The sequence below is a fragment of the Anguilla anguilla genome, chromosome 3, assembly GCF_013347855.1.
Source record: "Anguilla anguilla isolate fAngAng1 chromosome 3, fAngAng1.pri, whole genome shotgun sequence".
NCBI classification, from domain to species: domain Eukaryota; kingdom Metazoa; phylum Chordata; class Actinopteri; order Anguilliformes; family Anguillidae; genus Anguilla; species Anguilla anguilla.
In genome coordinates this window covers 25,737,870-25,763,799 of record NC_049203.1, presented here as the reverse complement: position 1 = coordinate 25,763,799, position 25,930 = coordinate 25,737,870, and the positions used below count along the sequence as shown (strand labels likewise).

Here is a 25,930-nt window from a genome sequence, read left to right as displayed (position 1 = left end):
ACCCAAATACAGGGTGAGTTAAACGGTTTTTACACCTGTTCGCAAAGGCATTTTATAGAAGCAGTGCAATTTGAGTGCTTTGCTCAAATGTACAATAGTGTTGTAGTCATTTCCATCCAGGAGACTGGGTCTATAGCCATCTTGTAAAAAACATCCATTATACTAGGTTACTTGTCCTGTTATGGCACTGCACTGGTGCATGTATAGGTCTCACTGGCTGGTTTTAAATGAAGACTGTTCCAGTGTTGACTGTGGAGGGCATAATTGGCTGTGGTGTCACCAAGGGAGGGATGAATTACATGCAGCAAGATGACTGTGTCTCATCGCTTACCAGAAACCCAATACCCCCCAACCTCACCCCACCCCTTCTTGGTCGATCGGGTGCTTACAGTCTACCTACACAATCTGCACATGAATGTCTTCCTCCATCTCATTGTCTATGGACTGTGAAGTGAAAAGGAACAACAGCTTAAAGGTGAGCTGGTGCTTGCTTGTGCCCCTAAATTGACAGAGGAGGTGGTAGCAATGAGCATGAGCACAACTGGCCTGTCCTGGTAGCTACTTATAATTTCCTTATTTTAAAGGGTGTGTTTGCAGTTCCATGTGTTTCAGTGCCTGTCAGTTAACTCGATTACTCAATCTCATTTTTTTCTTGCAGCTAGAGAATGTCCCAGGGCTTTGAGCACAAAGTACATGAACGTCACCTATTATAGTCACTGGGCCATTGTGAAATGAACGCCCTCTCAGAAACAACTTCGACCTTGAAATATTTGTTCTTGCGCTCACATAAAATGCTGCTCATTTCTCCTTCAGCATGGAAATGAGAATGTGTGTTCAGGGAGAAGAAAAAAGGGAAAGCGTTCCTCTGTGTTAATGCTCGATTGTTTTCCACCCTCCCCCACCTTCACGCAACTGGCGAAGCCTCGTGACTAGAAGGCTCACCCTATTGATTCTCAGAGCTCTGACGCTGGCTGTAGTATCCATGGGGTGGGGGTGGGGGGGCGGGGGGGGGGGGGGGGGGGGGGGCGGAGGGAATCGCCGCAGTGACCTGCTGCTTCCCCTTAGCGACCAAAGAAGAGTGCTCCCTTTCCACTGCAACTGAACAGTTTATACAGCTAATGTTGGGCATTGCTACAGTGACAGCTCTGCAGGGTAATCAGTCAAGGAAAGCTTTAGTGCAACAATAAGTGAAAGGTGAATGAGCAAGAGAAAAGGAGAGAATAATAAAAGGGGTGAGAAACGTTTGACATTTAAAAGCATTTTATTTAACCATTTTTTTTTCAAAAGAGCAGAGAGGGAGAAGGAGAATGTGTGCGAATGTGTGCGTATGTGTGTGTGTGTGTGTGAGAGAGAGAGAGAGAGAGAAAGAAAAAGAGAGAGACGCATGCACACCCACACTCACACACACCCATCAACTACACACACACACACACCCACCTACACACCCCTCCCCCACACACACACACCCACACACACACACACAAGCACACCCTCCACTTCCTGAGGATGCCGGAGCGCTCTGTTACAGTTACAGTTATATCTGCAGGGATGAGTCATGGCCGTCCTGCAGGAGCAGACTGCCCGGGCAGACAGCTGCCATCTGCTTATCAGCAGCCAGCATTCCCGCTCTGTCGCCAGGGGGGTGTGTGTTCCCGTACTGACACAATGGGGCGGCGGGCCTTCTGCTGCCTGGAAATCTCCACTCCAGGAGCCCCTACGTTTCTGGGCTGGAGACTGCTAATGATAATGGAATATACTGTAATTGTATTGAAACAAAAAAATATCTTAAAATAAATGTTTTAGCAGATGCTGCGTTATATTTACATATACATGTTTTACATAAAACAGTGTAAGTTAACAATAGAAGGCTACTAGCTTTCCACGGAAGGATGCATCAGCGCAAAAAATCTTCAAAAAATATCCAAGGCAGTCTCACCCCCAAGTTGGTAGGTTAAGTAAAAAGCTAAATTTATGAACGCAGTAAAACAGTGGAGCGCTGCCAGCCTCATATTGCGGTATGTTTCATTTCCATATGGATTAAAGTCAGCCAGGCTGAGACTGTGGCTCACCAGAGGAGGCCTCAGGTAGACCCCATCTCTGTGACCGGTGACCTCATCACGAATGCTGTATATCTGTGCCGACGGTCACGCAGTAGGGGAGAGACATATTTCATATCCTGGTGGTAACAATGCCATGTACTGTTCATCACAATAGCCTCAGCAGCAAGACCTGCCTTTGTCCTATTGTGTCCCCAGAGTTCACCATGCAGGAGCCTCTCCATGGATACCCATGCAGATATTCTGAAGGTCATGTGATTGTGAGGCACAGGGCTATTTTCGGCCAGCAGGATACTGTGGGGCTTTGCAGTTCTTAAGGTGCTTTCCTTCCATTTACATATTTTATTTCCCCCAAACCTCCCTGTGTCTCCTTACATTTTCAGAGGAAAACCTTGTCTCTCAGGTTTCTTCTGGTTTTTTAATGCATTTACTCATCCAACCTGATTGGATTTTCTTTCACTTTAAACCTGGATTGGGGAAGCCTTTCAGGTTTTCAAAGAAAATTCAGTGGGCATAAAGTGTAAGACACAATTGTATAAACTACACCGTGACTCTACGTTTAAACATAAATTCTAGAGCATGGGAATGAAAACTGAGACTATTTGTGTGTTGCACTGCATGACTGCTTCTGCACATGCACAGCACCCTGTTGTAATGTGTTAGCCAATAGGTTTTATCTGATTGGCATACTTTCCAGTCCAGCAGGAACTGCACATTTATTTCTGATGTAATGCATGTTTCCCTCCCTGCACTGAAGACTACGACTCAAACCTGAATGATAGAACAGCATGTCTTGCCATGAAATCCATATCCACAGTTTAACAGAAAGGGGCCTGGCCTACTCAGGATGTGATGTCATAAAACAGCAGCACCGGATCCCTCTTCCAGATGACACTCTGTGTCATCATCACGCAAACTCAGGCTTTGTAAACATTTGCAGGCAAGCAGGGGAATCTGGGGAGACTGAAATGTGCTCATTTAATCCCAGGCGGCTTTGTTTCCATGGTGCCCTGTTCAGCGCCCTTTGTGACAAGATTCTTGAGAACCACATCATGCCTCCTGGTGTTGCTGAAACCCAAGAGCAGCACCATCCTTCTGTATCGTCCTCTATAAAGGGTGTCTGGATGGTTGTCTGGATTTGTGACTTTGTGAAGGCAGCAACACAAGTAAAATTATACCTTTAATTTTCTGCGTTAATGGTTATGTGTGTATGGTTATGACCGAAGTGTTTGTATTGTGAAGGCCTAGCCTTAATGTTATTGTGCGTAGCATGTATTGAGCTCAGAGACATTAGTGATTGTGTGAATGGCTGTTTAGGACATGTGATGTCAGCTTCAAATTTACCATGAATTGATCATTTTCATTTCAAGTTTTCATAATTATTTCATTTCTCATGAATATTTATAATTATTATTTATCGTTTTTCTATACCAGCTCAATTAATTCATTAATTCAGTGTAGTCATTTGGGTTAAAATGTGTTAGGTTTAATATTAATAATATTAATATAATATGTGTTCTCATTAAGATTACTTGGTTGAGATGAGCTTGTGACTACTGTGCCTGATAACACCATCAATTTGCCTCACCAAGGACAGTATAAAACCATTGTTCACCAGAATGCAGGTTAGTACAAGACCCATTTTGATGACCCTGTAGGTTCACAGTACACAATAAAATATTTAGTGTTAAATCAATCTGAGTGCACTTGATTCCTCTTGGACTCATACAGATTAAAAAAAATTGTGTAGGTTGTGATGTTTTAAGTGCCTGTTGACATTTAAAATAAAAGCATGAAAATGTCCTAGTCCTGGTGGCCAGCTGGGGTGTGTGGGGGTAATTTAGTTAGTTTTGAGTTACTTTCCTTTCTGAATAATAGTGAAATAGCGATGCCACTGCTGTGTATTCATTTAGAGCTGTTATTTTAGGTTGTAGTGTTTCTCAGGTGTTGTGGGTTGGTCACATATTGTAGCCATCTTGCATAGAGTAATTGTTACCCTGAACACCAGCTGCCTTCAGTGTGTCTTTAAAAAAAATATATTTTACTGCATCATTAAATTGTCTGTTTCCTTAAACTTGTCTCTGTCTGCATTTTTTGCTGCTAAAGTTTCCCTCCAGATTTCTGTCTCATTATTTTACCCATACCGCCATCATACAGGAGACTTCAAACCAACGGCAGTCTGCTCTCCTTCATTTGGATCAAGCCAAACAGCGCTCCCTCAAAGACAAATGGGTATGTCTTCATTTATGCCCAACACAGGCTTACTCCTCACTCACTGTGTTTTTTTAAAAGACAGTTCTTTTTTGTTCTTAAATTGGTGTCCCTGTGTGTGGGGTATAGCGAGTTGCTAGAAGTTTGCGTAATCACTCTAGAGTATGTTGTATGTCATATTATTGTGCAGATATTGTGTCGTTGAAAACATGTCATAATAACACTTTAACATCCAGTAACAATCGGGATGTAGAAAGTGGGTCTAGCATTTCCCTTCAGGGTCCCAACCTCATTTTCACATATATCACCCTGGATCCATCCAAGCGCTGTTCACTATTACAAACTGTTTGTTGACTCTGTCTGATAAAATGGAGGGCAGTCCTCACCCAAATCCCTAAAGGATGTGTCCCTCCCCTGGGCTATGCCAGTGATAAAAATGTGCATTAGTTGAGTTCACGATGTTTGTGAAACATTAATTAGCCATGGTAATTAACTTTGGGCAACAAAGTCCTTTCCTATTGCATTGTCGACTTACTTTATGCTCATTATTCAACTTACTCACACCCTGAAACTCCTTACAGTATATATTTGTGTGACTAGACACGTTCGTTAAGGAGAATTCTAGCATTGCTATGTTTCCTTATACTGTTGATTGATAGAAACTGTCTGTCTGTCGTCTTCACTGATGATACAGATTTCACTAAAATGGACAAAATAACAGGGGCAGCGATTTTCACTGCTGATTACCAACACATAGTTTTTCAGTATGTTAAAAAAACAAGCAATGCATATAATACCCAAGAAAAATAAACCAGCCAAATGTCTTTTTTTAGAAGATTAGCGAGCATTTTGGTAAATAGAACGAAAGTTCGAATATTCCTGACATACTCAGGGTGGGCAAAAGTGTAATGTAATGGTCAGCAAAGAGGACTGGCAACTCTAATTGTATGGGTTCAATTCTGCAGTAGGGCAGTATTGTTATACTCTCGAACAATGTACTTACCCAGACTTTCTTCAGTAAATATCCAACTATAAAAATGGATTGCAGACAATCTGAGTAAGGTGCTCTGTATTAGAGCATTCAAAAAAATGTTAAAGGTAGTGTACATCAGCCTCTTACTTGCATTTTAATATTTAAATTCCACAACCACCTGTTTAGAATCTTGACATATACAGCTCAATGGTCTAAAATTTTACATTTTCAGCTTTCCATTTAACATTCAGCGCTGCATAATAGCCTCTACAACAGAGAATCATTTCTTTCATATAATTCAACATTCAGTTCCTTTTATGTAATGGCTGTATATTCTGGACTTAAGGGCCTGTATCTCTTGAATAGCTGCACAAGAGCATTGTGGGTTATTATAAGTGGTCACTCATCACAGCCATGATTGGGAGTGCTGTGCACGTCTTAGCAGCCATCAAAACAGAAGCATTTGCATGCAAGTGTGCAAGAGTGTTTAAGTTAACCTTGAACAACTGGAAAGGCTCTTTCAAGGGCTACTTAGCTCTAGCTTCCATTTATTACGGCTATTGTGTAAGGCCTATCCTCTCTAGCCAATTCCTGGCACTTCTAATGGAAAACACAGAGGGCACTTTGAGGTATTTATTTATTTATTTATTTATTTATTTATTTATTTATTTATTTATTTATTTATTTATAAAAGCTCCAGTGTTCTTCTGTATGTTCCCTGGATGTGGGCTACACAGGCAGGCCAAATGACTGATTAAATACATATCAAAATTACAATGAACAATTTTAATGGTTCTGCTGTTTATAATAGCAATTATCCTGTGTCTACATAACAACATATTTCTTGTTACTAACTTTCTCTCTTTGTTGGCTCTTTGTCCTTTCCGCCATGATGATGATACACTTGTACCCCCTTTAACATAATCGAAGACAGGATCTCACTATCAGCTGCTGCTAAAATGGATCCTTTTATACTCCTAAACCCAACAGACTGGCCAATTTGTTTCTGTTACAAGGGCAGAATCTTGCTCACAAATGTCTAAATTTGTTCCCCTCCTGCTCAGAAATTCCTCCACCCTGGCCTTTTTCACTAATACATTTTACTGTTTTCTTGTATGTTATTATCCGTGCAGCTGTGCGCTTGTTTGCTACAACTGCCTAGACATTTGACTCAGCTTCATCTTTAAGAGTATTTCACTACACCATTTCCCATTTTAGATTTCCTGTTGCTTTGTTTAATATCTATTGCTATTTAAAGCATGAAATGGAACAATCAAAGAACATCAGGAGTGAATGAGTGTGAAGATTTCACAATGCATATTTTGATTGTGTAATGTACTACAGATCTATTTTTATCATTGTCTGTTTCATATGGCTTCTCATTAACGAGAAAGATTCAGTCACAATGTTGGAGATGATTTCTCATTGTTGGAGATGATTATCAAATAAAATGATAATCTCGTTTAGAATGTATTAGAATGCAGCAACAGGCTCCGTACAATGGAGGTAATTGTTTCCTTTTTTCTTCCCTTTTTTCCATTTGGCCAGCCTGCAACCTGAGCCTTTTAAAGCAGGCAACAATGAGTTTCTGCTGTATGCTCCCACAAACAATAGGCCCCTTTATTGCCACAATCTCCCAGCTAAAATCCACAAGGCAAAACCCTTTCTCCTTGCTGTGTTCCCGGCGGAGCGCGGTGACTGAGCTGCGGTCAGGATCTTGCGCAGGCCTGGAGGTTTATGGAACAGAGGCTTCAAGGACATTCTCAGGGAGTGTGGCATTGGGTAGTTAGCCTAAGGTAGCATTCTCCATTTGTGCACTTTACTGCAGCAATTAAACATTTACAGCATAAATCTCAAGCTCCCTAACAAAGTACAGGAATTATAAGTCAGAAGGAATTTTCATTTCTCCCAGTCCTTCACAGTTGTTCCCAGGCCGACCGAATGAACAAATAGCTGGGCACACACTGGTAATGCATTCATTGTGTAACAATTAGGGAGCAAAGTGCTTCAGTGCTCTCTCAAACGGTGTTAAGGATATTTCTGATAAGTGCGTGGACTTTGCTACGTTCAGCTTTATTGTTTGCACTTGCTGCTTGATTGAACAGACATAATCTTAAAGTGCGCACTAGTGCGTGCAGCTTGCAACCTTGGCTTGGTCAGGGCACCACTGTGCTTAACTAATGATCAACTAATGATGGTTTCTCAGTAACCTTCATGTCCTTCTTAGGCCTTTCCAAATTGTGACTTTCCTGCGATTAGCAACTGAGTAAGTTCACTCGACTGTCAACAATGTTAGTTTTGCTTTTCAGAGGAAAAACCAAGCCCCTTACTTTTGTACAACAGTGTGCAATAACCTTAAATATTACGCAATGGCAGGCTATAGCATTTGTGGGTCAATCAATCATGCTTTTCAGCCTGTTGTAAGCTTCAGCTGTAAACTCTGGAAATTCCACCTGACTACAACACACACACACACACACACACAGTCACATACATACACACACCTACACACACACACACACACACACACACACACACACACAGGACCTTAAGCTGGCCAGTTTCCAAGGTCAAATAATACTACCAAACAATGGCACTGCCATTGAAGACCCAGAAGCACAGTGCAGTACAGTTCAAACCTGAGACTGCCTGTTCTCAGAGATTGAGCACATTATCAACATGTCTATTGTCTGTGACACAAGCATTAAGCACTGCCAGCATTGTAAGAAGCAATCCAGTAGTCTCTGCATGATGCATTGTGTCGCACCTCTAATAGGTCTAATAGGTTTTTTGAAATAATTTACAGCAAGGCTTAGAATTGAAATTAATTTATTAAGAAATCCCCACTGAATATTATATTCTATAATAGTTTTCATACCATTCAAGTAAATCACTGAAAGATCACAAGCACTGCAGCAAGCTCCCAAAGTTGTGCAGTTTGTCCAAAGTTGGCAAAGTTACATAATCTCAAAAGCTAATTCATCATGATAAGCGAACTGATTAAAGTGAATACGCTGTAGGTTCTTGTTTTATGTTAGCTGAATATGGCTGTCATCCCCAGTAAGAAGTAGCCATGGGCTTGTGGGGACATCTGCACCTCTGCACCTTGAACTGATGCAATTGTTGTACGTCGCTCTGGATAAGAGCGTCTGCTAAATGCCTGTAATGTAATGTAATGTAATGCATGGTAATTGTGGGATCTTTCAGGACATTCCCAGAACAGGTATGTGAAGCTGTCTAGTGAATTCAGATTATCAAGTACCAGCTACAAGGTGTATTGTAATATCTTTCATTTTTAAGTGGATATAAGAAATCAAACATATGACGAAACAAGTTTAACAAAATATGAAGTGGTGTATTCTAGGCAGTTTTGTTTTTTGCTTTTTGTTTTTAAAACAATCTGTTAATAATAACCTAGCATGTTCTTGTCACATTATCATGAGCTTGAACTGCTGAATTAACAACAATATTGACTGAATTCCCTTGAATGTGCCGCCAGTTTGCTTGTCATGGATGTTTTAATAGATAATCAGATTGTTTGAATAATTAAAGGCAGAAATCTTTGAGAATGATCATTTTGAATTTAAGGAAGCCATAAACGTGAATATCAGTAGAAAAATGCTTTTTGGGTTAAAATTTAATTTTTCACTGTGGCATTATTGTACCTGAATGTTATTATAAACATACACCATCTAATATTGTTTTCTTCCTTTCTCTTTTTCCCCTTCTCTCCATCACTTTATCCCTCTTCCTCTCTTTCTCACAGCATGTCCATGGCTTAAAATCCAGTAATAATAGACAGCGCCACAAATCTCTTCATAGCAATCATAATCAAGCAATATTACACTGTGGACCACTTAAGCCCTCTTAACATTACCCACTGCGATGCAGTAAGTGTGTTCAAGGCATTATTTGGCAGTCTCCAAACACAACAGATGCCCTTATTATTACTAGAAAAATGTGTAGTCGTGTGCTTGCGTCTTGATTTGATTCAGGTTTATAACATGCGGTCAGTTAGATGACCTTCTCAAAGGTATTTTTTGTGTGCATGTAAAAATCTGAAAGGACTTTAAATGTGCATTTTTCTTGAAGTAGGAATAATTCAATTCTCCAACAGTGGCTTGGACCACTTACAGTATGTTGGGTTGTCACATTCTGTCTGCTATATGTTTGAAGTGAGAGTGTGAAATCCAATAGTAAGAGTTTTCCAGGCCACTTGACACTTAAGCACAAGTCACTCCCTGGTTTGACTATACTGTTAAATTAAACATTTGAACCTGCTGGTTGTCAAACAAGTTTGGACAATTGCAATCAATCTAAACCTCAGATTAAATTCCTTTTTTTGTCAGAACTGCGTTACAAGTTGGTAACACAGTATTTTAGTTTTTTTTTGTTTGTTTTTTTGACAGTCATGCCACATGAACCACCTGCCTGGAAACTAGTGACTGCATGATTGATAGAAATGTATCCAAAAAAAAAAAAACATGCATCTGTGTTTTGTTTAGCCAATTAGTTATACACACAAGCTTCTGAAATGATATATTTCCATGAATCATTGTCCAGCAAAATGTGAACAAAATGTTCAAATACATTCCATTGTTAAACACACAGAAGATAAGCACATTATTTACGTATCTCGGGTATATCTTGAAAATAGATTCACCACCACAGTTCCACAGAGTGTAAAATAAGATTTGTGTTTTCTGGATTAATTGTACTGAGAAAAAAATGTGTGATTTTCCAAAGGGGGGTCAAAATCCTTTCTGATCGCTAAGGATCAGAAAAATCTTAGATTCAGATGTTTTTCTGGTGTCCCTTTGCTTTTATAAAATACACTACGAGGGTGCGACCGAAAGCGCTTACACTTAGCTTTAGAGCTAAGCTCTGGCTGTGTAGAGAAATAGACGGATATCCAGGAGGAGGTCTAGATCTCTCCAAATCCATGTCTCTGAAAAAACACTTTTGTATGATCATTTAAGCAAAATGGTCAGAAACACAGGATTAACCATATTTCAAAACTGTAAACACTGAGATGCAAACTGCAAGGCCTACACAATCATTGCTTTTCATTTTGATTACAATCCACTAGCAGTTCATTATTTAGCCATCAGCTGCTGCATTTGTCCAACATAATTTGAGTCCAAAATAATAAAGCTTCATTCCTTTGACACAAGAACAATAAAACCAGTCCTCGGCAGTACACAACAAGGTAATGAGAAGCCAGTGGTAATGGGAATAACACTTAACAATGATCTTTTACTGCAGTGGTGGCTAAAGAAGAGAATGATAAAGCAAGATAAAATGTGTTGTATACACAGAATAAAAATCAGGTTTACAGTATAGGTAGCGATAGAGGTTAGGTACATGATATGCAGCTGCCAGTTTCCTGCTTTTTATTGACTTCCATGTCAATAATAAAGAACACAGTGCCCTCATAATGCAATGCCATCTAAAAAGCCTTTATCAGGAGTATACAATGCTCTGCACCAATGAAATCTGTGGAGACACAAGTCAATATCTATTGGCTAGTTTCAGAAATTAAATTTGTGCTTCACTAATGGTTAGTTATAAATACACATGCAATTAATCTGTTAAATATGTTTTCGAGAAATATTACTTTGGACCTTACATTTTTCCAAGACAATTTATATTGCAAAAAACAAAAAAAAAAACAAAAACAAATAAAATCATGATTCAGAACCCTAAATTCCACAGGGAGATCTATGCTGGTGAAGGATGAGAGACTCAGAGGGGTCACTCTATGCTATAAGGCTTTCTTCACTGTCGTCTGGACTCTGGAGAGGTGTTCCTTTTGGCACCCTGAATCCAGATGTCACTTTATGCCACGGTGACACATACGCGCATCAGTGTGTCAGCCTTCTCCCCAGTCCTGGTCACACCAGGCTGGGCGGTAACCTGGGATCACCGTCCCCCAACGGCTCTTTAACAGGGTCACAAGGTAGGCCTCTGTCTTGTGATGCATCCAGACACAGGACCGGATGACAAGACGCTACTGTTAGCAGTAGCTATTCCCCCCACTGGCCAGCTGCTCGGCTTCACTGAAGGGCCATGTTTCCACTGGGTGCTGTCCCTGTGGAAAGCATAGAGTCACTGCATTGCATTACGCCCTGTCTCCATTCATAAAACCCGTTCTGAAACAAAGCCAATGACCATAAAGTTGTGAACTGAACATCCCAAGCCTTGATAAGCCTGATAAGCCTTCTGTTATTTTCCGTCCTTTTCCTGTTCTCTCGGTCTGTTTATCTTTGTCACCTACCAAGAGCAAACCTACATGTAGCCCTGCCCTGCCACACCCTAGCTACAGCCAATGAATGATCGAGAAATATCAATACATTATTTAAAGTGGTAAGCAGGAAGATTGAGCACCCTTTTCTTTTGTTTCTTTTATAGGAGGGCTTTTTCTGTTATTCCATTCAAGGACCATGATTTATAATGGAATTGCATCCACAATCGCATTCCCAGTAAAATTATCTGACTGTACCACTGAAACAGGCTGGTAATTTCTTCCATTTTAGATGCATGTGGAGATGTTATCATGACACAACAAATAGAATCACATGCAATGCTTTTCTCATTTCAATAATTAGCTGAAAAATATCTGTCAATGAAATCTGTAAAAAAAAAAAAAAAACATTGTGATAATGGTAATTATTTACACATTAGATATACAACACTCACAATAAAATAATCTTGGAGCAAAATCTTAGTACAACATGTACCATTAGGAACAGGCAAATGCTACATTCAGATAAGATGTACGTTGTGTTCATCAGTGTTTTCTAAACAAAATATCTAAACATATTCATCAACTTGTTATATTCTAAATAGAATAGTTAGATGATACATGTAATTACATCCATTCTTTCTGCAGGAGACGCTTAACATAAGGGTACATGACAAGAGTTTAATGTTGGGGGGGGTGAGTTAGCATTTTATTTTCTTCTCACCTACAATATTTACATCTGTAACAGAATTGGACAAAGGCCGTGTGGTTATAGCTTCATTTAAAGTGATTAAACTTAAAAATAAAATTCAAGAAGTCAATCGGTAGAAAAAAAAAACTAATATTATACCTTTCATTATTGATATGCAAAAAAAGAATCCTGTCATTTTAATTGCTTATTGTCTGCATTCTTGATAAAACTGGGAGCATGAGGACGTACAGTATGGACAGAGATGTTTCCTTTCCTCGTGGTTTGGAAAACCCCTGTTAACAATAGCAGAGAATTTATTGTGTCTAATTAATTTTCATTACCTTTATATAAATATCCTTCACAACTGAAGTCTTATTAGGAGCAGGATAAGTCAAACACAGTAGATAGTTCTGTTTTGAACTGAGAGCTGTTCAGGCTGTGAGCTGTGCAAGCATATGAAATAAATAAATAACTACAGAGACCGGTGGTAACCATGGCAGCAGCCTCTCATAGGACATTCCCATTCGACCCTGTTGCTTTGATCTCTGGACAACCAGAGGAGCGTTACATCATCAATGGAAGCTATTGGATATTGGTACGGATGCTCTGCTGTGGCCTTAATGATTATGGCAAACTGCAGCTAGCGCCAGTGGCACGCTCATCTATTCCGTAGTCCCTTTGAGTGCCTGGGCTGTGATTACTGCCCCGGCTGACGTCCTTTAGCCTGTTGTAATGAAAGGAAACACTTTTAAGCCCCTTTTCTTTTATGACACAAAGGAGGAACCCATGAATGAAACATTCATTGTTGGTTTGAGCAATGTGGCGTGAGCACGAAGCAGAGAAGTGTGTGACCTCATCAGCAGCTTTTGCCTGTTTCATCACTTTATGTGGAGCTGCATTGGAGAGAGAGAGTTATAAACAAATAGTGCCATTTATACTATTTGTATACACTAGATTCACACCTTAATTAATGTTATTTGTTTCTTCTTTGCACCATGTGCATTTGTTTTTATTATTATTGTTATTATAGTGTTGTGGGTCATATTTATTACATGTTGTTTCCATGTTTCTGTGACTTACATTTGTTGCTTTGGCAAGCTGTAGGTATCCTGCCAATAAATCATAGCAAAATTGAAATTGAAATTGAAAATTGAGAAATAATATGCAGAACAGGGTTCTCAATTAGCTATTAAATGTCTTAATATTTGCACATGCACGCTAAAACACCCCAAGAACCTGCAAGCACTGTTGCCCACAACAGTGGAGTTTCAGTTATCTGGTGAAAAGTATACTACAACAGAATGTACCATACACAGCTGGCAGCATTCTGGAGAGTGCATCTGGACAGAGGTGAGATGGCTTTTCATCAGGCACTTACCAAACACTGGGAGTATGTTCCGCAGAGCCAAGGTATCATTTGCAGACAGAATGACTTTGGTTTGTCATCAGTATCGATCATCAGTGTACAGACTGACCAAAGAGGTTAAAAATAGAAGAGCCGCCACACCACTGATATTGTTCGATGCTAGTATTGCCAGTCCATCTCTGGAACCTGAATTAAATGGTAAATAGACTGCATTTATATAGCGCTTTACAATTGATGCCTCTCATTCGCCAGAGCAGTTAGGGGTTAGGGGTTAGGCGTCTTGCTCAAGGACACTTCGACGTGCCCAGGGCGGGATTTGAACCGGCAACCCTCCGACTGCCAGACAATCGGTCTTACCTCCTGAGCTATGTCGCCCCAATTAAGAATATCAACTCCTGAAAAACAAGGTCATGCCAACATGAGAGACGCATGATAATCCAGAGTCTCCTTATTTACAAGCCTCCTTATTTACAGTAGTTGTGTTTTATTGTGCAAGGTTCGCTCCTCAGATCTCTAAAATATCTCTTTGTGCTGGGTATGAAGACAGTACTATGTGTTCAATACCTTAATACCAATTACCAAAGATATAAATTCAAAAAATTATATAAATGCACAGCAATATTCTCAATATGAATTCAACTCTTTTGATTCAACTCCAAACATTTTGCTATATTATAATATTCATTTATATATTGTATGTACAGTACATGAACATTTTTGAAAATCTAAAATGAATAGTCAAACATGAAAGACTATTTTAAAGGCATTTATATAATTCCAACAAAATCATATAGCAAGGATCAGTGTTCTTTGTCGATGGAGAAGTATTCATAATGCACATCATACAAGTGTGTATGTGTGTTTGGGTATATGGACATGCTAAGCAACAGAGGAGTGTGAACTTTGAAATGACTGCCAAGGCCTGTTATGTACAACAATAGCTGACATTTGCTATGTGAACATCAGCTGTAGCAGTCCGCTGGGCTCATTAAAATGAATTTGAGCTCACTGGCTGCAGGTCGGTGGGTGACTAATGTAATTACATTGATACGCCTTTGACCAGCGATACTGAGCTGATCTTTCATCACATCACACCAATTTTCCCCTCCCTGTCCTGTGCATAGAGAGTTACTGTGCTTAAAACAACTCCAGCTCTTCTCAAATTACCGGAAATCTACAGACTACTCCAGAATTACAGGCTGTCCTTGGATCCCCTACCATTTTCCTCGTATAGAAATGGAATATATACTGCAACAACAATGTTTTTCACAGCTATATGTTTTCAAATAAAAGTTCATGATAATTCCTTTATGTGAGAATTACTTGTATTTATCATGTGAAGTGTTGCGATATCTTTTCTGATAATATATTTTATATCAATATATTACAGTATATGTTTTTCCCTAAGGGTTCGGCCTAATGCGCTGTTGGGCATCAAAAACACAACGTAAAACAATATCTGCACTGTTAGAAAGGCAGACCTTCTAAATGAAGACAGGAAGACAGACAAGTTTTATTACACGGATGATTGCAGAGATATCAGCATGTTACAAAATGAAGCAAATAAAATGGATGAATGCAGCCTACCTTTTTGCTGGTCAGAGGCACGTATCCTTAAGTCTGCTCCCTGTGTGTCGTTCAGGCTGCAACACTATTCTTCCGAGATCTGTCTGATGTTATTGAGCTCTGGTGTCCATAAAGCTAGTGTAACGTGCACATATTATTATTGTTTACATTACATTAGTCAGTTTTGAGACTAAGTATTACGTTTCTCATCAGGGGCGCCGTATGGGGGGTACCAAGGGGGGGGGGGTCTAGGATGATTCCAAGGGCCCTGACTGACAGGGGCCCACAGAAAATACTAGAACATAGGATTTTCTGGGATGGAGGGGGCCCAATGTGAGATCTTCACGGGGCCCTAAATGCCTGGTGGCGCCCCTGTTTCTCGTACAAAGGATTCTTGTACAAAAGACTGGACACTCGCTTGATGCTCCAAAAAACAAATAATAGTATTTATTTAACCATGAGAATGGTTAACATTTGGACCACATCGGTCTTCATCAGAACACTGATTACTATTCAAACGGGTCAATTTAAAACTTGCATCCTCAGTCGCCCATTGGAGCGTGAGGTGCACTCCTCCCATATGAACTTCAAGAGTGGTGCAAAAACTATATGTCATAACGTGGGACAATGCAAGGTAATATTACATATAACAGATATTTCCATGACTGAATAACTATGAACAGGTATACAACAAATCACCTTTGAGACAATCTGAAAGAAAATAACCCCATGTTATCATTCCTAATAACCCCAAGTATTCCTTCTTTGGAAACATACTTATGCCCAAACATACTTTTGTCAATTGAACCAATTCATGAAAATGGTTTAATATCAAGTACTTCATTAGATCCACTCGAGGTTGGGAAAAATTATATCCAAAAAATTTCCTCTGGAGAAGCACTATGTGTTGCCTACAGTATATTGCTCCCTCTATGCGCAATGTTAATTTGTTTATGCCCCTGTATCTAAGGAAAGAACCCGGGTGGTTATGTATCATAAAATGATCAGCCACCATGCTTTTGCTATTGTACTTCCAGATACTACTCCAGTGCTCCCTGATCCTTGGTTTTAAAGGTCTCTCTCAACATACAGTACCCTAGCCCCCAGAGACATTTCAATATATAGATCACATTGTTAGTTTGCCAATTGATCACCGCTTTATGTTAATCTTTTCACCCATGCTTGGATTTGTAGGTCAAATTGCATTGAGCACAGGAACCACACTTATAATTCCCATCTGGTATCTTGTCTAGGAAGGTACATGTGTTCTGTGGGGGCAAACTTGCCTTGGCCAACCTGTCTTCTAAATGGCATTGTCTCTTAAAAAAACAGTCGTTGTGGATCTTTAAAAATACCCTTAAGATGTGGATCTGTCTCAAAAATGTACCAATGTTTCTTATTGTTTTTGAAGTCACCACCAAGGGGGAATAACTTGGTTGGTTATTTTATAATATTTTCAAGGTTAAAATTCTGTGTAGTATGCATTTACTGTAAGATAATTGTGAAAGTCCACATGCTATACCTCACTACTAGTCCACAGGATAAAGCTGTTATCAAACGTTTGCCACACTTTAATATACTTTCTGTGCAGAATCACTTCTTCTTCAAACAGCGTTACAGATTAGCCAGAAATGACATTCAAGTAACTGCAAGAGTGTAGAATGCTGTTTGAATGACAGAAGATCAAAGTTGTCAATGGTTGAAAGTTGCTATGGAAACCACAGTGCCACAGCACATGATACAGTGAGTAACCTGACACTAAGTCATCTTGCTAAAATGAGCCTACTTGTTTTTGGTCATGCTTATTTTCCACTGGCAATGTTTTCACTTGTCATTGCAAAACACAATAAATTGTATGTAGAAGATCTATGTTGTGTCTGTCTTGTGTCTGTGGAATAAACCTTAAGACTAAATATGGGTTAAAATTTAATTAAAATTAAAAAATGAATTGCCTGTTGTAAAGTGCCATAAACACACAACAGGTAATTATGTATAAACAATCACAAAAATCATTGGTTTTTTTTCATTTATAATCTCAGAGAGTATACTCGGAAAACCATGGGTTTCTCCACATTTCTGGGGTAGTCTGAGGTCAGGTAAATCTCATGATTTAATTTAAATGCTAAAATGGTTAAAAAATGAACCAAGCTGGGAGTTAAATTCAAGGGTTTCTATTGATGAACATTATCTGAGTCTTATGATAAACAAGATGCAGTGCAGTAGTATAGTACAGTGGTTACAGAACTGTGCTCGTAACTCAGAGTTGGCAGGTTTGATTCTTAAGTGGGGTGACACAGCTGTCCCCTTGAGCAACAGGCTCAAACTGAATTGCTTCAGTAGATATCCAGCTGAAGACATTTTATGTAAGCAAATGCTGAGTTGGACGCCTATCTGCAAAATGTTTAAATGCAACGGAATGAGAGAGACACAGAGAGAGACCCTTGCATTGTATCCTTGCCATTTTGATGTCCTGAAACTATGCTGGGTGACTGGACAGAGGAGTGTAAAACAGCAAGCTTTGGGAGGAATCAGCCCCATAATTACACATCATCTACTTATGTTACAGTGCAAATGTAGCAAACTGTCTGTTGTGGTTCATGATATCACATTACCCATGTGTTCAAATATAAACAGTAGTTTTCAAATACATGCACAACCCGACCTTGATTAAAAACATAGTTGCTCAATTACAATATCATTCAAATTCAGGACATAGTATCAACAATATTTCCCAGCAATGTTTACAAAAACATTAAAACAAACTGTTTGTCTGTGGCCATGTGTACAGTGTCATGAAAAAGTATTGAAACAATAATCTTCAAAAGTATGTTTTCTGTTCCCTTTGTATAATATTACATTTTGTCGAAAGATTTGAAATCATTCAGTGAGATAAATATGCAGTAATAGAGGAAATCAGATATTCAAATAGAATTTTTCGCAACTCTGTAGTTATTTGTACATTTTTAAAGTTTCGCATTGGCCTTCCAGGGTAGTGCATATCCAAATATGGGAATGTTTCAATACCCTTACTCACATGTCTTATCTGCTCATTAGGAGTGGTTCCTTTGAACCAGGCCCCCCAGAGGACTATGGTATAGTATCTGGCTCCATTGACCTTTGACTGCCAGTGCAGGTGGAGGACAATAAAACTAAAGGTAAGTTCCCAAAGAATTTCATAATGCACTCATTCGGTGTTCTATAAATTAGTCACTGTTTTCAAATTCAGGTAATGCCAATGCAGTGCCAAAAAACAGTCAGTTAACCGCAGAAAGAATAATAATAATAATAATAATAATAAAGGTTTGAGGGTATGTTTTCAATAGACTGGCCTAACCAGCTGGAAATGATTTACCTTTAAACAGTAACAGATGGAAGAATTTGAACAGCCAATTTTGGGAGGGGTAGGGGCATTAATCATATTTACACAAAAAATAACATTTCTGGCAATATAAACGTAACATCTGTTGGTGGGCATCTCAGGGACTCCTACAGCTATTGTGTGATGCTGTTTGGCTGTGATGCCTGCAGAAAATGTGCATCTATTATTTTTATTTATTTGTACTGGAAATCTGTGCCTGGCTTAGCCCACAATGTGTACTGAAGACAGGTTGGTTGGGTTGAAAAGAAAAGAATCTGTAAGGAGAATTAAACACTGATTGCCCTGCAGACAGATTTAATGACATTAGGGAGTAACCTGGCATAATCTGTCATGCCATACCTCCAAGTGCCAAAATTTCTAACTGTAAACATGTGTATCAAGAGAGCAGGAGTACCTGAACACCAATGATGCTTACAGATCAACTTATGAGACGGTTGATCGCAAGATTATTTCAACAAGGGAACTCTCTATAGTAACTAGTTTTCTGTTGACTTGGCAGGATATTGCACTGTGGTGTAAAACAAAACATTTGGCCTTTTCTTGTTTTGGTTTCCCTGGTCTAACTCCCTGTGAATGATCATGGATGGTTCAATGGCATGCTTTGGGGATAGCTTGCTCAGGCAGGTAATCTTAAATACATCTATGAACGTTGGTAAAAGTGACCAATCTTGTTCGGTGAGCCTGTGCCTCCTTAACACATAGCTGTTCTCTGTAAACAGAGATAGAACTGATGGAAGTAAATAATGCTTGGAGTAGATCCAGGCTACGAATACTATGCAAAAGGATAATGAACACAGGGCTGCCACCAACACCCTCTATAAATGATTTGTCTGCTTTCATTTTACATACGGAGCATTTTTTGAATTCTTTTCTTCTGAATAATTCTACTACTAGTACAACTACTACTACTACTACTACTACTACTACTACTACTACTACTACTACTACTACTACTACTACTACTACTACTACTACTACTACTACTACTACTACTACTACTACTACTACTAATGATAATAATAATAATAATTTAGTTATTAAATAAGTCATTTGTTTGATTGTTTCCCATGTTGGTTCTTTCTGCTATCTGCTCAGTAAGGGTTCATACTGCACCAAATCACATTGAACAACATCCCAGTAAAGAAAGCACTCAAGACCCACTAGCAGCCTGCCATTGCCACACCTTCCAATCCATTACGCAGAACTACTCCTAGTCATTCCTCGCACATTAACAGCAACAACTATTATGTTGTTAATATAATGACAGGAAAGGTTCACAGAATGGAAGGGGCACTTATAATTCACTTTGAATACAATAATCTTACAGGATTATTAATTTCTTTACAGATTTAATTTTTCTGTTTACTGCTAGACAACATGAATTTAATTTTTAACCACCAATTGATTTCAGGACTGTGATGGCCTGCCATCCTTCTCATAGTGAAGAGCTTGTAATTGGTTTTTCCTAAATCTGCATTTGAAATCTCACTACCATTTTATTTTCATATGGTATACTTTTGCTTTACTTTGTGTTGATACTGTGTTTCCTTCAACATTTTCATTGTGCATTCTTGATAAACCTAATCATTTCATAATCTGAAAAAAATTATCATCAGGTTGGTGTTAATAAAATGATTAGCAAGAAGTTTTAGTAACATAAATAGCAAAACAAAATGTAGCATACAAAAAATGTTTTGCTAGAAGATTAAATTGCATACTACCTCAGCATCACCATCTTTTAGGTCATGTTTGTTCCTTAAAAAATCCATACAGCATTCCCTGTACACAACCACAATATTTAAAGGTAACTAAAACATTTTTATTTTATTATTCAGTAACTTTTTGCTTTCTTTTGTGATGCTCACAATTGTTTTAATGCTCACAGGTTGACCAAGTGTATCATTCAGAGAAGGAGTGCTTAATAACTGTCACGTTATGAAGCCACTCTTATTGACAAAACTATATATGTTGGTCACCAGTGATGTTTGGGATGCTAAATTTGGATGCATCAAGCCTGGAGAGAATAGTGAGTGGCACAATATCCACAAACCATCAAAAGCTATTGATCAGTATATAATGTTTTGATGGCTGGACTCAAACGGCAAAGTGTCCTTAGTGTGTGTCAGCTTAAAGATGCAGCACCACCCCTGACTTGCTCTCGTGATTTAATCTGTGGGAGAGAGCAACTACAGAACTAAATGTTCAGGAGGGAAAGAAGGCGGAGAAACAAGAGAAGCAAGTCAAAGTGAATGAAATCAAACAAAATCATTGTCTCATTTTGAGTGGGAGAGACCCGCCGGACGTCACAGCTCCAAAGAGCTATCGTTCTTCTCTGCGTTAATGAATTCTCAGGCAACAACACAGACAGCCTCATTTCAGGGTCAGGACCCCTGGGCCACCACTGGAGCTGACACGTGTGGCCATATGTTCTGAAAACACCTTGCAACAAACACGGATATTTTGTGGGCACAAAATAACAAGCAGAAGTGAATTAAGGGGAAGTTCCATATTGATCATGGCACTGAAGGCACAAAACCGTAGGCCACAGCCTGGATCCAATGTAAATGCACTACGGCTTTTATGGTTTAGCTGAGTGGTTCTCAACTCAGAACTAGGAACCCTTGTGTATGCTTATTTTTGTTACAGGCAATCTCTTGCGTAATTAAGGTTATTGAATACATGCATTTAAGTTCTTTCATAATTTTTCCCTTAAACTTAACAAAGTGCAGTTTTGGCTCATTATAATTTTATTTGTCTTTGAATTCTTGGTAAATGCATAGTTTTAGTGAAGGGGTGTCCAAACTTTAAACATTTTGGAGCCTCTTGATTTGCCTCAGTCTTTAATTTGATCAGTTAAAACATAGTTTAACCTATTTTTATGTTATCATTTGCAATATAGCACAATAATTTCAATTTTAATATAGGACTTTTATTCTTTATGGCAAACATGGCTATTTCTAACATAATTTGTCCTTAATTAAAAGACGAAATGTTTTTCATTAAGAAAGCAGAACAGTTTTTGTAAAATAATTTTGGGAATGTAATTGTGGTTGTAACAAAAACTAGCATACACAGGGGTCCACAGAACTGAGTCTGAGAACCACTGGTTTAGCTTTAAGTTTCTGGATTTGATGCCAATTACAGCTCTTCATCATTTAATTATCCCAGCCTTTTAGTTGTTGACATGTTAAAGGTCCAGGCAACTGGATTCAAATTGTGGTTATATTCCCCAGAAGTGACAATTGATTGGCTTAATATTTATTTCAAGTTTTTAACCCAGCTATGGCCATTAAATTGTAATAAACATTATTAGATTATTGTGACCTCTTCAGCAGACAAGGACAGAGCAGGCATGTATTGTGCGCTCATTAATATTCATATCTGTAACACATCATATGTACACCATTAGAGCAGTAATCTTATGCTACCAGACAAAACGAAGGAAAGCAACATAAACTAGGCTGTACCATCGTATAGTTAAACCTGAAGATCATTGATGTGTAATAATGTTGTAACACTGAGCTCCTGTACACTAATATTAGACTCTATAGCAGACTAAAACTCCAGACATTACACCCTGAATAAAGAAAGACTTTGATTCCACATGTCTACACTTGTAACTAGCTAACGGAAGGCCTACTTACCGATCCACCGTATTCCGCGACAAGTTCCAGGTGAAAATGAGTAGTATTGTAATATTGCAGTGCCAGTGGACTACATAAATAAAAACCCATTTCTTGTAGGTCTCTTCATTTTTATGAAGAAAAAAAAACATACAGAAAAGGGGCAATGCTTAGGCATTTTCTACATAGCTTGCCTTACTTGCCAAAAGTGTTAAGAGCGGCATTTACGCCGAAAAGATTTCAGAGGACTTAAGGTTTTAGTTATGTACTGTAACTAACAGTTAACTCCATCAACTGAAAACCTGGCATTTGGCTAAGGGGGAAAGCCAGTCAATGTCCGCATAGGCTTTTATACATTTGTTTTTGTTGTTGTTGCAAGATTCATAATACATTTTTAAATATTAAATATTTCTTGGCAGTTTGTGAATGGAAAAAAGTATTAAACCAACACATCAGCAAAGAATGTCCATATTTCAGTTTTCTGGACCATTGACTACATTTTTTTTGATAAAGTCATGAATGAAAGGTTTTTGAGGTGTCCAAATATTTAATATTGTACCGTAGTCTAATTTACGGTTAAGCCTGCTTTGGTTTATTCAGGTCATGAACTCATTTGTCCAAGTTAACTGGTGGCAGGCTTGCAGAAACGCCAGCCCTATTGAAATACATTTTCTTGTCCCTGGTTTAGCAGGTATACAGCTCTCATGCTTTGTCGGTTACTGTGCTAAAAGGGCTCCACATTAAGTGCAGGAGTCATGGCTAAATCTGACAGAGAGGCTTGTCTCACCATGACAGATTATATGACTCAACTCCTTAACCTCAACCTCTCATATGAGGATAAATGTTTAATGGGTCTACCTAAATATTTACAATCATAAGCAATAATATTAATAATTTATATTATTCATCAGCAACAGCACTATAGTATCATTTTGCCATTCCTTTTATGCCTGATATAAAAGCCTACAAGTTAGATTAGTGGTGCAAATGGAAATAATATTGATCCATAATGGACCATTAAGAGAGGGAAAAAATGAAATAAGCAGCATAAACACAGAGGCCTTGTTTACTTTAAACTACAGAATCAATGTGATTAGAATTACACAAAGACATTTGAAAGATGCCTAAACCAACAAGTCTTGCTCTTTCCACTGCAGGATTTAAGCCAAACAGTCAATCACAGTGTTCCCCACTACTACTATTCCATGTGGACCTGTCCTGAATGAGGTAATTGCTTTGCCACATAATGAAGAGAATCCAGTTCAGGGAACATGTTGTTCTGCTTATCAGAGAAGCACTTTGAGCAGGAAAATATTGTGTGAAAACTGTCATAAATAGAAATTATAAATATGTGATTATGTGACTATAAGACCGGGCAGGCCAATCAATTTTCTCCTCTTATTTATTCAGCTAGCGCAAACAATTATTTGGTCATCTGCAAATTACACATGTAATGTTTGGTAAAAATGTTTTTCTATGATTTGACATAGGAGTTAGCAAATACTGGTGTGTACAGCAGTTTAGAAAATTAAGCCAAAATGATTGATTGGAACAAATTACACAACAGCCTCCTGAAAAGGACTTGTGCACACCTGCTGTATTCGGATATTATCTATGGCGCAGTGGTGTCCAAACCCGGTCCTGCAGACACACTAATGAAGCTGATTTCTTTCATAGTCAATATCTTGACCGATTAAGGTTGCTGAAAACATGCGTTTTCCAACATGATTTTGTACATTCACTTAGTTTGGCAATGCAAGTTAGCTTGTTTTTGCCATTTTCCCTGTCGGTGAACCTTTTTCCCACCCACAAAGAGTCCAGGTTCAGTAACCATCACACTTTAAATAGTTTGGCCACAATGTTTTCACCAGTCCATTACTAATTCAATTAAACTGTTACTGCTACTTACCTTAAGGGCAAATCAATCTTCAGTTGCTATTAAGAACAATTAATAGCTTGTTCTTATCATCAGTTGCAATTTCAGTGGGAACAAGGAAACGGCCTGTCTTCAAGACCTCTGCATGCGTAGTGGGGAAATAGAGTTGGTCTCTCTCATTTTACTTTTATCGTTTTTAGCCCATCGGCTAACAGATCGCGGATCATAAAACAGCAAACAAAATAACGTGCAAGCTAGCAATTCCTAGTCATGCTCATCATTAACAGTGTAAGAGGAAATGTAGTGGCCTGGATAGAGACCCTATTAAACACCAGCCCAAGGGAGTACAAACTAACCATATTGTTACAGGACAACATTACATTGCATTCACCTGGGAATGTAAATGAATGCATTGCATTAATGAACTGTAGTTCTCACATAATGAAAGCTACACAATATGTCTTGTGATCAACAGTTCCTCAACATGTAGCACATGCATTATTAACCCTAGATGAGTTTTATATTTAGTAGGATGTAAGCAAAGCATTTGAAATCATTTGCTAGTTTGCCATTTAAAGTTAAAATCTCGAAGATTTCAGTTTCGTTCTCTTTGGCGGTACCAATGGCGAGAAGCCGTAATTGCAGGTGTGTTTTTGGACCTCACTTCCCAGAGATCCAACCGGATCCAACCAGTGGCGCCTGTGTGACGTCAGTCAGTTGGCACCTGGGCCACGCCAACTATAACACTTACTATTTACTGAATAAAAAATGGTTGTTGTAAAAGTAACGTTATGTACATACTCATTCATTGTCTAACATTAGGCTAACTTAAGCAGCCTTTACACTGCCGAGCCGGGTTAAAATGCTGCAGCAGACCTGGGGTAGACTTAGTGATGTTCAATTTCCACAAACGTTCTTTATCCACCTTTTGCCCGGTATGAACATCTTTACACTGCAGAGAAGAATTTGCGGGATTCGCTGTGGCTTGTGTAATTATGTATCTCGTGCACAACAAACAGTCTTTTTCGTGAATGATTGTTGAGTGATATTTTTGAAACAACTGCCTTGCAAAATGTTACCCCTGGTGTTTCTGGTTTTGCTAGCTAAACTGTTCGCTGAGCTGGGTGTTAAATTAGCAATCAGAACAAGAAGAATAAAACAAAAACAAAGGAGATTTAACCAAAAAAGGGCATCAAGGCTGAAGGAACATATGAGGAAGCGTAATAAAATAACAACGCTAATCCATACTGCTGTATTCTTTTTAGTTTTCTCCGGCTTGACATCTTTACACAGAAATCAGACCCGGCTCTGCTCTGCTCCACCTATACCCCGGCTTTATTCCGATCATTATAATATATTGATGAACTTGATGGCAATGTAAATAACGGTAACGTTAAGGCCAGTTCAGATCAATGATTCGCAACGAGACGAAACGAAACGGTTTTAGAATGTTGCAGAGAAAATTGCAGCGGTGTGAACTGGTTAGTTGCAGAGCGTCTGAAGCCGTTGCCTGGAGTCTCAGAAGACCCACCTTGTCAAATCGCCAAGTGCAGTTTTAGAACATTTACAATCAGACGTGTTAGCTCCGCCTATCCTCTCTGGCAGACCAACCACTCATGGGTGATGGAAGGCGCGTCACTAACTATGCGCCGCTTGTTTTTTTCCCGGGAATGTCGCCACAGACACACAGTTCTTTAATCATAAATTATTATAATAATATAAATTAATATAATAATAGGCTCAATCACCATTGTGTTACCTAATTCGGCGATAGATAGTGACTTAACAGACATTTATTTTAATGAAAATCTTCAAGGTTATTACCTTAACTTTCAGGCAAAAAATTTATTTTAAATATTCAACTGAAATGGTTTGCCCAAGACAGGTAATTTTGAATTAGACTTTCAACTTGTCACAAATTAACAATTTCTCCTTATCTGTAGA

General features: G+C 38.8%; 1 long non-coding RNA gene across 3 annotated transcripts; it reads left to right on the top strand.

Annotated features, from left to right (window-relative positions):
* Window positions 1–1,459: 1,459 nt before the first annotated feature.
* Window positions 1,460–13,617, top strand: LOC118222335. Of its 3 annotated transcripts, none has more exons than XR_004764270.1 (5): window positions 1,460–3,223; window positions 3,585–3,682; window positions 4,215–4,289; window positions 6,790–7,037; window positions 9,008–13,617. It is a non-coding gene; the product is annotated as an uncharacterized LOC118222335 (long non-coding RNA). The 3 variants fall into 3 exon arrangements; XR_004764269.1 differs by having other exon boundaries at window positions 6,790–9,131; window positions 9,651–13,617; XR_004764268.1 differs by having other exon boundaries at window positions 6,790–13,617.
* The last annotated feature ends 12,313 nt before the right edge of the window (window positions 13,618–25,930 follow it).